Source organism: Rhinatrema bivittatum, chromosome 4, assembly GCF_901001135.1.
Source record: "Rhinatrema bivittatum chromosome 4, aRhiBiv1.1, whole genome shotgun sequence".
In the NCBI taxonomy this organism is placed as follows: domain Eukaryota; kingdom Metazoa; phylum Chordata; class Amphibia; order Gymnophiona; family Rhinatrematidae; genus Rhinatrema; species Rhinatrema bivittatum.
The window spans coordinates 435,271,998-435,286,611 of record NC_042618.1 but is presented as its reverse complement, the minus strand read 5'-3'; positions in this window follow the sequence as shown (position 1 = coordinate 435,286,611).

Below are 14,614 nucleotides of genomic sequence, written 5' to 3'. Positions count from 1 at the left end.
AGTTGTGAAAAAAAGACCCTTAGACTGTGAATCCCATCTCACAAAGGTTGAAAACTGGATTGTGTCATTTATAGAAAGACGGTTAGTGAGGAGTGAAACCAGGGAAGAGCACCAGAGATGCATGAGAGGAAATGAATGTAAGCATCAAACAGGAGTCTGGCAGACTGCAAATATTTGATGCACAGAAACAAAGGTTAGCAAGCAAAAAACATATACTGTGATGCCTTTTTGCTGGACTAACAATACATTTCTTGACAGCACATGAATTACTAAGAGATGGAGAACCAGTGGAGAAACTGGAAGAAGTTGGGGACAAATACTACTATTAATCACTTCTATATTGCTACTCAACGTAGGCAACTCTGGAGAAAAAGATATAAGAAACAGTCCCTTCTCGGTAGAGCTTACAATCAAGACAAATTTACAGGGCAAAAGAGACTTTTGGAATTTCATTTATTAAGAAAATTGTTAAAATCAATATGGCTGTAAGTGGGATAATCAGATTTAAAAACAGTCTCAAAAAGGTGGGTTTTTAGACAGGGATTTGAAAAAGGCTAGAAAGGGAGCATGATTCACCAACTCAGGAAGTTTGTTCCAAGCTTACCATGTGCAAGGTGGAAAGCACGGTCAGGAGTTGGTGATGGAGAAGGGCATAGATAAGAGTAAAAACTGCTTTTCTGTACACCCTCTGACTTAATATCATGTCGATATTAAGTCGGAGGTCCCAAAAGTAAAAAAAATTTAAAATCAGCTCGTGGGTTGAAAACCGGACACTCAATTTTGCCGGCGTCTGGTTTCCGAACCCGTAACTGTCAGTGAGTTTGAGAACTAATGCCGGCAAAATTGAGCGTCGGCTGTCAAACTCACTGACAGCCGCCATTCCTGTCAAAAAAGAGGTGCTAGGGATGCGCTAGTGTCCCTAGTACCTCTTTTTACCGCGGGCCCTCATCTACAAACTAAATCGTGCGCACAGGAGAGTGGCCTGTGCGCTCACCCGCGAATTTTACTGCATCGGCCTGTATATTGGGAAGAGGGACATGAGTGTAAAGTTTTAGATTTCTGCATCTGGCAAGATAATGAGGAAGGACCATTGATCTGACCCAGCAAGGCACCTTATTTTTTCATCTAATCAATGAAACTATGCCCTAATCAAAATTGATGCCATTGTTTGATATTTTTGGTGACCTTATTTTTTCAGACATTTCCTGCACATTGTGTTCTGATTTTAAATAGACATTATCCCTCAAGGCAAAGATGGAAATTGGAATAAATGAAAAAAACAAAACAAAACATAAAGGTTAGATAGTAAATGGGGCATGATACCCCCTTTCTAAAACACAAACAACCATTTTGATATAATAACTTTAGAAGTCAGTTTCTCCTTCACAAGGCAAGTAAGTTTTATATTTTAGCTTTATACAGCACTGGGGAGTATTTCAAACCAGCTGTCACCATTAAAGTGCTCCTTACATGCCAACAAAAAAAAAAAAGTTCTAGAAAATATAAAAGGGATTCACTATAAATATAAATGTCAGTGCATTGCTCAAATTTTCGCTCACTGACAACTGCTGCCTTCCTTCCCCATTACCAAGAGAGTTCCCACTAGGGACACGGCAAAAGAGCTGGCCTCTTGTAGTTATGGAGCTAAGCAGAACAGACAGCCAGAAACAAAATAAATAAATAAAGAGACTACAGCATGAACATGAAAGTCATTCAATGGAGGTTGGGGGGGGGGGGGGGGGGGGCACAGAAAATGTCTTCTGGGGCCAAAGGAAATCCTTCCATCATGAAACAGCACAACAACTAAAAACAATGACAACTACATGCTGAAAAAATCCCCCAACTAGAAAAAGCACTCTTACAATCTTGGAGTGATCCATTTATACTGGGAATGTTCTCCTGACAGGCCAGCTAATAATGGGCATCTACTCTAACCCAGGTTCATGCTGTCCTCAGCATTTTATTGTTCCAAAATATTTGCGACGTGGTTTCAGAATTTTGCACACTGTTACTCAGCAGAAGCCTGGCCATGTTAAGAATTTCACCCCAGTTTTTAGCTTCCAGGGACCCAATAAACCATCTTGACCTTAACATCCAGTCTGAAAGGTGTATATATAGTTGCTCAAACTTTAACCCCTTCTCCCATCCCCATGTGGGGGTTCACATGACAGCATATGAAATGCCAAGCTGGATCAAACTAACAGCGACAAGTCTGGACATCAGCCTAATATTGTTTAATTTAGGAACAAATGTCTGGAGTCTGAATGTCATTTTAAGGTTTTTGTTTTTTTTTTGTAATATAATTTTGATGTTTTGTCTGAGTTATAATTTAAGGAGAAATTTAATGCCTTTATTGATTTATATGGAGTTCGATGGTGAAATTTGTTGTTTTTGTTTAAATTTTGATATCCAGTTTTGTTTGGTTGATTATGTGCTATCTTTTTTAACATGGGATTTTATTGATGTTTTAAGTTATAAAATGCATTGAATGAAAAGCAGTGGATTTTACAGTACCTAAATGGTTAAATAAATATACATTAGAACTTAGTTTGGAATGGACTACAAAACTCTGTTCACATTCATTTAAAACTGTAATAGTCTTTCTGGGCTCTAATAGTAAGTAGGAGGAAGCTTGATCTACAAAGCTGGAGCAGCAACAAAGAAGGTACACTGTGTCCCTCCTAATCGAGCCTCAAAGAGCCCAGAAACAGTTAAACTACTCTGTTCACAAGGAAGTGGAAGCTATTCCACATTCAAGCCCTGAGTAGTGCCACAATACAAAAAGCACATAGAGTGAAGCCATAACTGAATAAAGGTATTAACTAGCAATGAAGTAGAAAATCAGAGACCTGCCTACAGTCTTCTGCAACATTGCCACATCCCCAGCTACAGCAGACCGAATGCATTGCTCTCACACATGTCTGGAATATTAGACTAGGGTTTCCCAAAACGTATCCTGGGGACCTCACAGCAGTCATATTTTCAGGATATACACAATTAGCATGCATAAGAAATTCCCAGTATATGTAAATGTTATCTCATGCATATTTATTGTGAATGTTCCGAAAACATGATTGGCTGTGGGATCGTCGGGACAGGTTTGGGAAGCCCTGGTCTAGTACTCCAGACTGGTGTGAGAGCAATGTAAGTTGCCAGCAGAGGTTTGGGATGCGGTGATGGGAGAAGAGCTGCTGTGGAGGGGTAAGAACAGAAGAAAATGCCATACTGGGTCAGACCAAGGGTCCATCAAGCCCAGCATCCTGTTTCCAACAGTGGCCAATCCAGGGCATAAGAACCTGGCAAGTACCCAAAAACTAAGTCTATTCCATGTTACCATTGCTAATGGCAGTGGCTATTCTCTAAGTGAACTTAATAACAGGTAATGGACTTCTCCTCCAAGAACTTATCCAATCCTTTTTTAAACACCGCTATACTAACTGCACTAACCACATCCTCTGGCAACAAATTCCAGAGTTTAATTGTGCGTTGAGTAAAAAAGAACTTTCTCCGATTAGTTTTAAATATGCCCCATGCTAACTTCATGGAGTGCCCCCTAGTCTTTCTACTATCCGAAAGAGTAAATAACCGATTCACATCTACCCGTTCTAGACCTCTCATGATTTTAAACACCTCTATCATATTCCCCCTCAGTCGTCTCTTCTCCAAGCTGAAAATTCCTAACCTCTTTAGTCTTTCCTCATAGGGGAGCTGTTCCATTCCCCTTATCATTTTGGTAGCCCTTCTCTGTACCTTCTCCATCGCAATTATATCTTTTTTGAGATGCGGCGACCAGAATTGTACACAGTATTCAAGGTGCGGTCTCACCATGGAGCGATACAGAGGCATTATGACATTTTCTGTTTTATTCACCATTCCCTTTCTAATAATTCCCAACATTCTGTTTGCTTTTTTGACTGCCGCAGCACACTGAACTGACGATTTCAATGTGTTATCCACTATGACACCTAGATCTCTTTCTTGGGTTGTAGCACCTAATATGGAACCCAACATTGTGTAATTATAGCATGGGTTATTTTTCCCTATATGCATCCTTGCACTTATCCACATTAAATTTCATCTGCCATTTGGATGCCCAATTTTCCAGTCTCACAAGGTCTTCCTGCAATTTATCACAATCTGCTTGTGATTTAACTACTCTGAACAATTTTGGCCAATCCAGGCCATAAGAACCTGGCAAGTACCCAAAAACTAAGTCTATTCCATGTTACCATTGCTATTTGCAGTGGCTATTCTCTAAGTGAACTTAATAGCAGGTAATGGACTTCTCCTCCAAGAACTTATCCAATCCTTTTTTAAACACAGATATACTAACTGCACTAACCACATCCTCTGGCAACAGGTTCCTTCCCCAAAAGGTTCCCCAGTTCCTAACAAAACTGAATCCCTCTTCCTTGCACCATTGTCTCATCCACGCATTGAGACTCCGGAGCTCTGCCTGCCTCTGGTGACCTGCGCGTGGAACAGGGAGCATTTCAGAGAATGCTACCCTGAAAGTTCTGGATTTAAGCTTTCTACCTAAGAGCCTAAATTTGGCTCCCAGAACCTCCCTCCCACATTTTCCTATGTTGTTGGTGCCCACATGTACCACGACAGCCGGCTCCTCCCCAGCACTGTCTAAAATCCTATCTAGGTGACGCGTGAGGTCCGCCACCTTCGCACCAGGTAGGCATGTTACCAGGTGATCCTCACGCCCACCAGCCACCCAGCTATCTACATTCCTAATAATCGAATCACCAACTATGACAGCCGACCTAACCCTTCCCTCCTGGGCAGTAGGCCTTGGGGAGATATCCTCAGTGCGAAAGATCAATGCATCACCTGGAGAGCAGGTCCTTGCTACAGGATCCTTTCCTGCTGCATCTGGTTGGTGCTCTCCCATCATGAGACCTTCTTCCTCCAAGGCAGCACCAGGGCTGCCAGTCTGAAGTTGGGACTTGACTACTATGTCCCTGAAGGTCTCATCTATATACCTCTCTGTCTGCCTCAGCTCCTCCAGGTCTGCCACTCTAGCCTCCAGAGATCGGACTCGTTCTCTGAGAGCCAGCAGCTCTTTGCATCGCATGCACATGTACAACTTCTCACCGGTGGGTAAAAAATCATACATGTGACACTCTATGCAAAAGACTGGGAAGCCCCCCTCTTGCTGCTGCCTTCATCTCAATTTTGATCAGTTCCTAGTTAAGTTTTAGGTTGCTATGGGAGTAGGAATGTGTCTAACGCCCTTTAAATGTATTAGTGAATTCACTATGTGTCTGGTAGTGGCCTACTGGGGTCTGATCGAATTCTCAATAAAGTTTTTGTTGATGTGTTTTTTGTTTTTTTTTGTGAAAGTGGCACCTGCCTATAAATTAAGGGATGAGCTCTGGGTGGGTTGGGAAATACAAACAGTCTAACTTCAGTTAGTCAGCCAGAGTGACTCACTGCTCTCTTGATTAACAAATGTTGGTCCGTATTCAAACCCAATCACACTACCTCAACACCTTTCCAAGGTGAGTAACTGAGCTGAACTATTCAACTTTTTTACTTAGGTATACACTGCTCCTAACTTATTTCTAGCTTCTGGCTACTTTTTCAGGGTGTTTTTTTTTCAATACAAACACTCAGTTCTTTTAAAAGTCTGCAGAACACTCAGTTCTGCAGACTTTTAAAAATAAACACACTACCTACTGCTTATTAGCTACCTTATTGACTGACTATTTAAAAAAAAAAAAAAAAAAAAAATACAACTGTGTGTGGACAGCAGCTGAAAAACCAGAAGAGTGACATTCTCCTCCTATCACCTGAGGAGGGTGAGAGGACTGAAAATCAAAGGAAATGGCGTGGAAGGAGAAAGAAACAGAACAGAATAGGGGGCAGGGATGCAAAGTACATTTGCTTGCCCCAATTATAGCTTTACTCCAGAGCTTCAGAAAGCCAACTGCAAGCGTTACTGTTAAGCACAAAACATGCACTGGCACAATTTACTCATTGAAGTCAGCTGGAAATGTTTGAGTTTCTGCAATTTTAGCACTCCACATGCACTTAAATGGACTGGCACCATATGGAAATTCAAATCCAAAGAGCAAGTGGAATTTATGTTGAATTGAACAAAAGGTGTAATGAATTCTGCATGATGGCAAAAGAAAATCCATTTGCACTTGATCCATTAGAAACTGATAAAAACATTAGAGATGTAAGACTGCCAACTGAACAAGTGCCAGCTGCAAGCTATTAATATACCCTGCAAGGATATCTCTTGAACACCAAGCAACAAAGCTGGCTGAAACAACTTTTTTCTTTTTGGTCAGGATAAAATCAAATCAAAATTTATAGGCTTTTTTTCCCCCCTAAAAGCAGGGAATAAAATATAAGACAAAGGAACAATAAAACATACACAGACTAGGCATAATAAACACCAGCACAAAACAAAAACATGCATTAAGTCTAAAACTAAAATGCAAGACATACAGGCCGATACTGTAAAAGTCGCAAGAAAGCGGGCACTCCGTGTTGAGCGCCTGCTCTCCCAACGCACACCCAGGTACCTCTCCTGGGCGCGCAATTCTCTATTTAAATGAAGCCACGTGCTAATAAGGAGGCGCTAGGGACAATAGCGTAGCCCTAGTGCCTCCTTATTAGCAGTAGAGTTGGCTGTCAGCGGGTCTGACAACCAACACTCTATTTTACCGGCTTCAGTTTTCGAACCTGCTAACAGCTACGGATTAGGAAAACAGATGCCGGTAAAATTGAGCATCCGTTTTTCTAACCCACTGACCGGTGGGCAGATTTTTTTTTTTAATTTTAGGTTCCTCCGACTTAATATCACTAGGATATTAAGTCGGAAGGTGTACAGAAAAGCAGTTTTTTCTGCTTTTGTGTACATTTTTCCGGGTTGTTTAGAACTTAATGCTTGCCCTTGGGCAGGCGTTGATTTCTGAGAGTAAAATGTGCGGCTTGGCCGCACATTTCACTTTCAGTATTCCGGGCAACTAATAGGCTCATCAAAATGCTTTTGCATGTGATGAGTGCTATGAGTTTTCGGGGGATTGGCCGCACGTTTTCGACGCGCTCTTAAGGGGTTATAATAGCACTTCGAAAACGTGCGGCCAAACGGGTGCTAAACGGTATGCTCGACCATCCTTTGTATATGCTTCTGGGCACACTTAAAGGACTCATTCTCCCTCTGGGCCCGCCTAAAGCTCCCTGAGTCACCCCCATTTTCCCACTCAAAGAGGCCAGATAAGACATTCTGGGTGGGCATTGTCCTTCCCCCAACCCCAAAATCTCCTCCCTGGCTGCCTCTAAATTAGCAGCATTGCCTCTGGGACTTAGGCGTCTTAGAGTCATTAAGAAAGAGATCAGGGCCCTCCAAGGGAAAGAGTTCTGGAACGTCCACATCTTCATGGTTGTGGCTGGACGACCCCATTGAAAACTGGCTCCAGAGACCCTTGAAGTTTGAAAGTCCCATCCTATGATCACAGGGTAGAGTAGCCAAGGAAGAACTCTCACCTCAATTTTGACTTGATTGTACCCGGCTGTCGGATACTGTTGATGGTCCCTGTAGATGCATACCAAGGTTACTACTCAATCATAGTCAACCTGAATTCGCTTCACTAACTCTCTTCAAATGTTACGTGCGCCTGCCACGGCAGACCTGCGGCTGGCCCCCTCACCTCTTTCAAAGTGATCCAGCATCTGGTCCCTCGTCTCTGGCGGCTGTGGACCGCTGGCTCCGTCCTCAGGCCGCCCCTGGTGCCTCCGCCTCTGCTGATGCTCTGCGTCGGGCCTCTCCACGTGGCCCGCGGAGAGACGCCGTCCTGACCAGCCCCTCCCTAGGCGCCCCTCCCTAGGCGCGCGCACAGCTAGTTTTTAAATAGGGCCCGTGGCGGGAACCTGGCCGCGGCCCTGGATGATGATGTTGGCAAAGCTCCAGTATATAAGCCCGGGCTCCGCTCTCTCAAATTACCTTTGCAATAGGTCCCCTCGCTAGTCGAGTGCTCGTTGCCTCTTCAGTTCCTGGCTCCCGATCCTGATTGCCTTCATTCCTGTTTCCTTGTTCCTGTTTCTTCATTTCTTCTTCGGATTGCTTCTTCAGATTGCTGACCTGGTTTGACCTCTGCATTGCCTGACTACTCCGTTGCCTCTCTCCAGCCCCGGACCTCTGCATTGCCTGACTACTCAGTTGCTTCTCTTCAGCCCTGGACTTCTGCTTCGTCTGACCATCCTTTTGACGCTCTCCTCGTCTAGACCTCAGCCTTGCTTGCCACTGCTTCCAGATTGCTGCCAGCCCTTATCCCAGCTTGCTTAAAGATGCCTCTTCAGCTTTTGTCCTGGACGCGGGTTCATTCAGGCTTCGGCCTGCTCTTGCTCAGGCGCTTTCTGTCAAACTGTGTTCCTATTGGCTCCTGGGTCTCCGGGACTCCGCCTCGTCCAGTACAGACTGATACCTACACTAGTTGCTGCCTCTGGGCTGACCTCGATCCACCCATCGATGTCCACTGACGGAGGTCAGCTAAGTCCAGCCGGCCCCGACACCCAAAGGCTCAACCCGCGGGGAACAAGGGCTGGTATTGGTGAAGCGCCAGACAGCCTCTGTCCATCAGCCCTCTCTGCCTGTCGATGGTGGGGACCCATAGGATCCCTCCTATGGGTAGCGTCAATCCCACCTCGGCCCAAGGGTCCACCTCCGGCGCAACATCGAATGAGCGTTTTTATACTCCCAGAGTCCACTAATGCTTGAGTTGGAACACCATCTAGCTCAGGGGCGGATTGTGGGAAATGCTGTCCCCTTCTGTGGGAGCTCTTGATTTCCAGTCACCCTGATATTGTTGAGGATTAGGAGGTTATCCTCTCTCTCTCTCTCACACATACTCACATGTCCATTCTCTCTCACACATACACTGTCACATACATACACATTCATGCTCTTATATCCACCATACCCTCTCGCTCTCACTGACACTGACACACTCTCAGGCTCTAAGACACTCTCTCCCCCTCCACATACAAACTCTTACTCCCTTGGATTTTCTCATACACACTCATGCTCTCACACTCTCTGGCTCCCTCACATACACACAAACACACACACCCAGGCAAGCTCCCAGTCATTCTCACACACACACACACTGACCCCCAGGCAGGCTCCCATTCATTTTCACACCACTCCCTCCCAATCCCCCAGGCATGCACACATTCATTCTTACACACACAGACCCCCCAGGCAGGCACCCATGCATTCACACACAGACACCCCCAGGCAGAGTCCCATTCATACACATGCACACATTAAAGGCAGACCCCCCTCTCTTTTGCCAGCAACCTCAGAACCTCTCTCATTCCTCTGCTGCCACTGTCACTGCTGCCGCATGGCTATTGGGGAGGTGCCGATTGCTGCTACTGACACTGAAGCCCATTCTGCTGCCTCCTTTGTGCAGACCCCGTGGGCTTCCACTTTCTCCATGCTGATCTCGTACATTGTGAGATCCGCATAGAGAAAGTGCTATTCTTGCACATTCCCAAAGATTACATGTGCCAATCACTAAAAAGTAATTTATTTTTTTTTTACCTTTGCTGTCTGATCTTTGTTTTCTAATTGGTTGGTCACAGGCTTTTTTTTTTCCACCTTCCCTTTCTTATTTTTTTTGCCAATTCCTTTTATATTGTCTTTTTTTCTGTTTCTTCTCTCCATCTTCTTCCCTCAAACACACAGTCAGGTTCTAATTCTCACATGCTTTCTCTCTCTCACACACACACACAGGCTCTCACTGTCACATGCTGTCTCTCTCACACACACACAGGCTCTCACATGCTGTCTGCAAACATTCAAGTCCTCACTCTCACACACAATCTCTCAACTCATCTCATACACGCACACACACACACTCTACACACCCTCACCTCTGGGCCTCCTCTTCACGGGTCGCCACAGGATGGGCTCTGCAGCGGCCCTGATCTTCTCGGGCCGCGGTGGGCCCTGATAGTGGGCCTCTTCCTCTTCTCGGGCCGTTGCGACTTGAGATTCGCGGCGGCCCGTAAGCGCTGCTCCTCTTCTGCACGCGCTGATGCTCCTACTCCTTCCTGCCCACGCGGCTCCGGCAAAGTTTACTTCCGGGGCCGCACAGGCAGGAAGGAGGAGGAGCATCAGCGTGTTTAAATGCTATCTTTTTCTTCAGGCCGTGGTGACGTGAGCCTCACCACGGCCCTGCCGATCTGCCTGTTGCAGCGCTGCATGAGCCTCCCTGCGCCTGGGGGCATTGGCTCCCCTCGGGATACCACTGCTCGTGGCACCCCAGGCCCAGGCCTAGTACTTCCACTGGCCCTGCCCGCAGGTTTCTCTTCGGGCCACAGCACCAGCAGACCCTCTTCTTGTCTTTGGCCGGGAAGTTTTAAAAAAAAAAAAATCACATAATGGGAGCGACCGGCCCACCGAGGGAAGCCCGATCCCCCGCTAGGCCAATCCGCCCCTGATCTAGCTCCACCGAAATCACAAAAATAGAAATTCCCTGGCTGGAGACATCCACGAAATTACGCACATGGGGGTCACAGCATTAATGTTCATTGTCTCATCCCCCTTGCAGAAATAATATCTGGCAAAATAGTCCTTTTCTCTACAGCTGATGCATGGTGGTCTGACTGGGTTTTGCAGACCACCATGCCTGGGTCACTGATGGCCGAAATCTGAGTCTTAGAACGCCGCTGTTTTCTAATCGGATCAAGGGGTGAATCGTGGTGATTTGGGCATGGTCTGGGCCTGATAATAGGCCTCCACCATTTCCAGGGCCTTTTCAACCATAAGGCTTGGGTGTCGGCAAACCTGGGCTGTTTGAAGCTGTCCAGGAACTGTTCCAACAGAACTGCCTTGGCTACCACCACTCCAGTTTCCCTTCCAGTTGCAACCACTTCCAGGCAATATCTTTAAGCCTGTGGAATAGATTCCTGGGATTTTCTCCAGCCTGCAGAACTCCCCACCAAAATCGGTGTCGGTAGGCTTCTGGGGTGATGACCACTCTCTCAAGAATGGCTGCCTTTACTTCCTGGCAGGTAGCCTTCTCTTCTGGATTATCTATTTGGAAAGCATCTTGTCTACTCCCGGTGAGTAGGTTCCCCAGATAGGTAGCTCACCTATTCTCTAGCCAGTTTGCCAGTTGTGTTGTACATTCAAAGATTTTCAAGAACCTATCGGGGTCTTCTCCTGTGTTCATCTTAAGTAGTGTCAGTGACACAGGAGATGGTCTGGTAATGGCCATTTGCACAGCTTGGGCTATCTGCGTTAGCACCATTTGCTGCTGCACCACTTGCTCCTGATCAATTTGCATTTGCAGAGCATTTTATAGGTGTTGCTGCCCTGAGCAAAGGACCTGGATCACCTGCTTACTGAGCTGCCTCCAACTGTCTATCTCTTTGGGGATAGAAGAATGGGGGAAAACAAACAAATAAAATCTGCTGGCCTGTCCGGTCCTCACACTGCTTGAACCCTGATTATATAGAAAGGGATAGCCCCATTGGCCTGATGTGCAAGAGCTTGGTGAGTGGAACTGGGAGGCCCCAGAAAAAAGGAGAAAAATAAAACCCACAAGGATATTTTGTTTTCCTGCTACAGCTGTGGTCTCTTGTCTATGCTTCCCACTTAAGCAAGAAATTGCACTGCTACCACCATATGTGGTAATTCGAGCAGTAGCAGCTTGGACACAGCCAGAGGAAAAAAGTAGGCAGACTACTCAGGCTGTTCCTTGAGTGCAATCTATTTACTGTGAAAACAAAGTTCAGTGCAAAGTAAACAAATTAGGGAGTCCACCTTGAAGTTCAGGTATCTCAAAAATACTGGGTATAGCACATAAATCTTAGCATAATCATAGTTCCTGCCTGCTCCCGGGGGCCTTTCTAACCCTTCTGGGCCCTGCTAACTTATGTTAGGCTGAAGTGATCTTCCCTGGGCCCAAAACCCCTTGTGGGGCGGATCCTTAAGGAAGATCCAGCTAGATCTCTGTGGTTGGTCCCTTAGGGTAGTTTGAGGGAGTTTCCAGTATACTCCCTCAAAACATATAAATACAAACCAACGAGAAGCATGCATACTAAAAAAAAAAAAAAGTTAAAACAAATATTAAATCATTATCTTAAACAGGATCCACAGAAATTAAAAACAGTGAGAAAAATATCAAACGACAACCAAGTGACATGGTCAGTCGGGCTGGATTCGGGTATTCCCCCAGAAGGAGTGGATTCGGATTCTATGGTAGAGCAGGGCAGGGTCTTCTACCTGGCCAGCCACCTCCCCTTTGAGTTCAGCCCGCAGATTCTAGTGGCCGGCAGGACTTCTCTGGTAGACTACACAGCCAGCTGTGATCAAGGCAAGCAGAGTTCAAGCAAGGTTGGGGTCCAGGTCGAGGCAGACAGAGGACAAGCAATGCTGGGGTCAGAGCAGGCAGAGAACAAGCAAAGCAATGGCAGAAGTCAGTCCGAGTCAGCAGCAGATCAGTCTGAGGGAGGCTGACAGGAGGCAAGGTAAAGCAGGACAGGACAGGAGCACAGAAAGTCAAGGCTTGTACAGGGTAAAACATTGCCTAACAGTAGCAAGGGTGCAAGGCAGGGTCTAGACAGGCCTGGACAGGGGACACCGACACCCAGAAGGCTATGGAAAACCTAGGAACAGGAACAAGAGGGCCGCTGGAAGACCCACAGGGAATAGGTCAAAGACAAAAGGAACACAGGACCAAACAGAACAAGATAAGAACACGGTCCTCGTTTAATGTAACTTTGTTTCTTCCTTTACCTAGTTATTTTTACCCCTGTTCGATGTAAATCGTCCTGATATGGTATTTAACCATGAAGGTCGGTATAGAAAAATGTTAAATAAATAAATAAACAAGAAGGCCAAAACAGGCCACACTGGGAACACAGACAAAAGCAGAGAGATATGCATATAGGCTAGGCCACTGGCAGACATAGAACTACAGGCAAGAAGGGCCACTGGGAGGCCCACAAAGAGGAGAAGGGCCAGAGGAAGGCCTAGACAGGATAAAAACACAAGAACAGGGCAAATAGAAACTAAAGGCAAAACAGAGTAAATACAAGACAAGGCAAGACTGGCAACGGACAAGATACTAGGGAAACAAATAAACAAGCAGGGACAAGACAGGACTAGACAAGAAGGCCCAAACAGGCCATAGTGGAAAGAAGGCAAGCAAAGCAAGAAGGCCTCTAGGGTCAAACAGGAACAAATATAAACACAAGGTTGGCCAGAGCAAAGAGCGAGGTGACTCAATGAACAGGCACCAAGTCATCTTCTCATAGGGCATGCCTTGCTGGGTCATGCAGTCTTCGAGATGGTGGCTAGAGCAGGGCAGAGCATGGACCGTGAGGGCCCCTGCTAGTAAGGAGGCTGCCTAATAGCCAAAATCATGACACCAGGTCTTTAAAGCCCATTCAAAATGCCACGCTTCAAACTAACTGAGAAACATAACTATCACAGAGATGCACTTCCTTCGAAATACTGTTCCAAAGGTGTGGAGGGCAGCACTTGAGGATGCCCTCTGCCGATCTAATTTCAACCAGAGAAGGGTGTAGCAAAAAGAGCTTCACCTGCCCATCAAAATATGCAGGAGGGGGCAGAGGGACATAAGTGGTTTAGTTAAACATAAGAGGAGCCAGCCTGAACAAAGCCTTACAGGTTAGAATTATTATTTCAAATTGTGCACAATATTTAATCTTTTGTAGCTTTTTAGCCCACCTTTCAGCATTTTTAGAAGTCAGGTACAATAAGACCCTGCCCCATAGGGTTTACAATCTAAGTGGGTACCTGAGGCAACAGGAGACAGAGCGACTTGCCCAAGGTCACAAGGAAATCGGCAGGGGGCATGAGATCTGAACCTTGGTTCTCAGCCCATTGTTCTAACCACTAGGCCACTCCTTCACCACAACAATTATTTATTTCCATTTGATAGTCCATCTTTTCCTAGGAGAGGCACAAGGCAGATAAAGAGATGTGAACTACGTCTGGGAGTGGGGGAAGTGAACAATGCAAAACTGTACAGGTAGCAGTGCACAAGGGCTGATCCAATACCGTGTGCTAGCCGCTGTGTATGGTTTAACATGCGATTGGAAGCGGGTCCATAACCCCCGATCCAATACAGGGATTAGCGCGTCCAAATCACCGCATTGCTAACAGCGCTCATCACATGGAAATTCATGTAGATAGGCTACTAGCTAATCCCTGCGATCCAATACATTTTCTCCAAAGCCAATGTGCCCTTGCTATGTGGCAAATTTTATGCCACACTTAAGGGCGCATTGAAAAAAAACAGAAAAATCCTGCTTTCTGTGATTCTTCCTAATAGAATCGTGGCGATACTAAGTAGGAAGAACCAAATAAAGCAGTGATTTATTTTTTTTAAAAAGTCTTTGGGGAAAAAAAAACATTTGTCTTGTATATATCTGTATACTGTTAATCCAGTTAATTCTCTCTGCATATGTTGTGTTCTTTAGTTCTTTAGCAATTAATTTGGTTACTTTTCTCTTTCCCTTCCTACTCTCGTTCTATCTCTCTCCCAGAGCCTTGTTCCTAGCCCCCTGCCCACCCCACCCCTTTTCCTACCTGCTCCCTTCCCCCTATCCT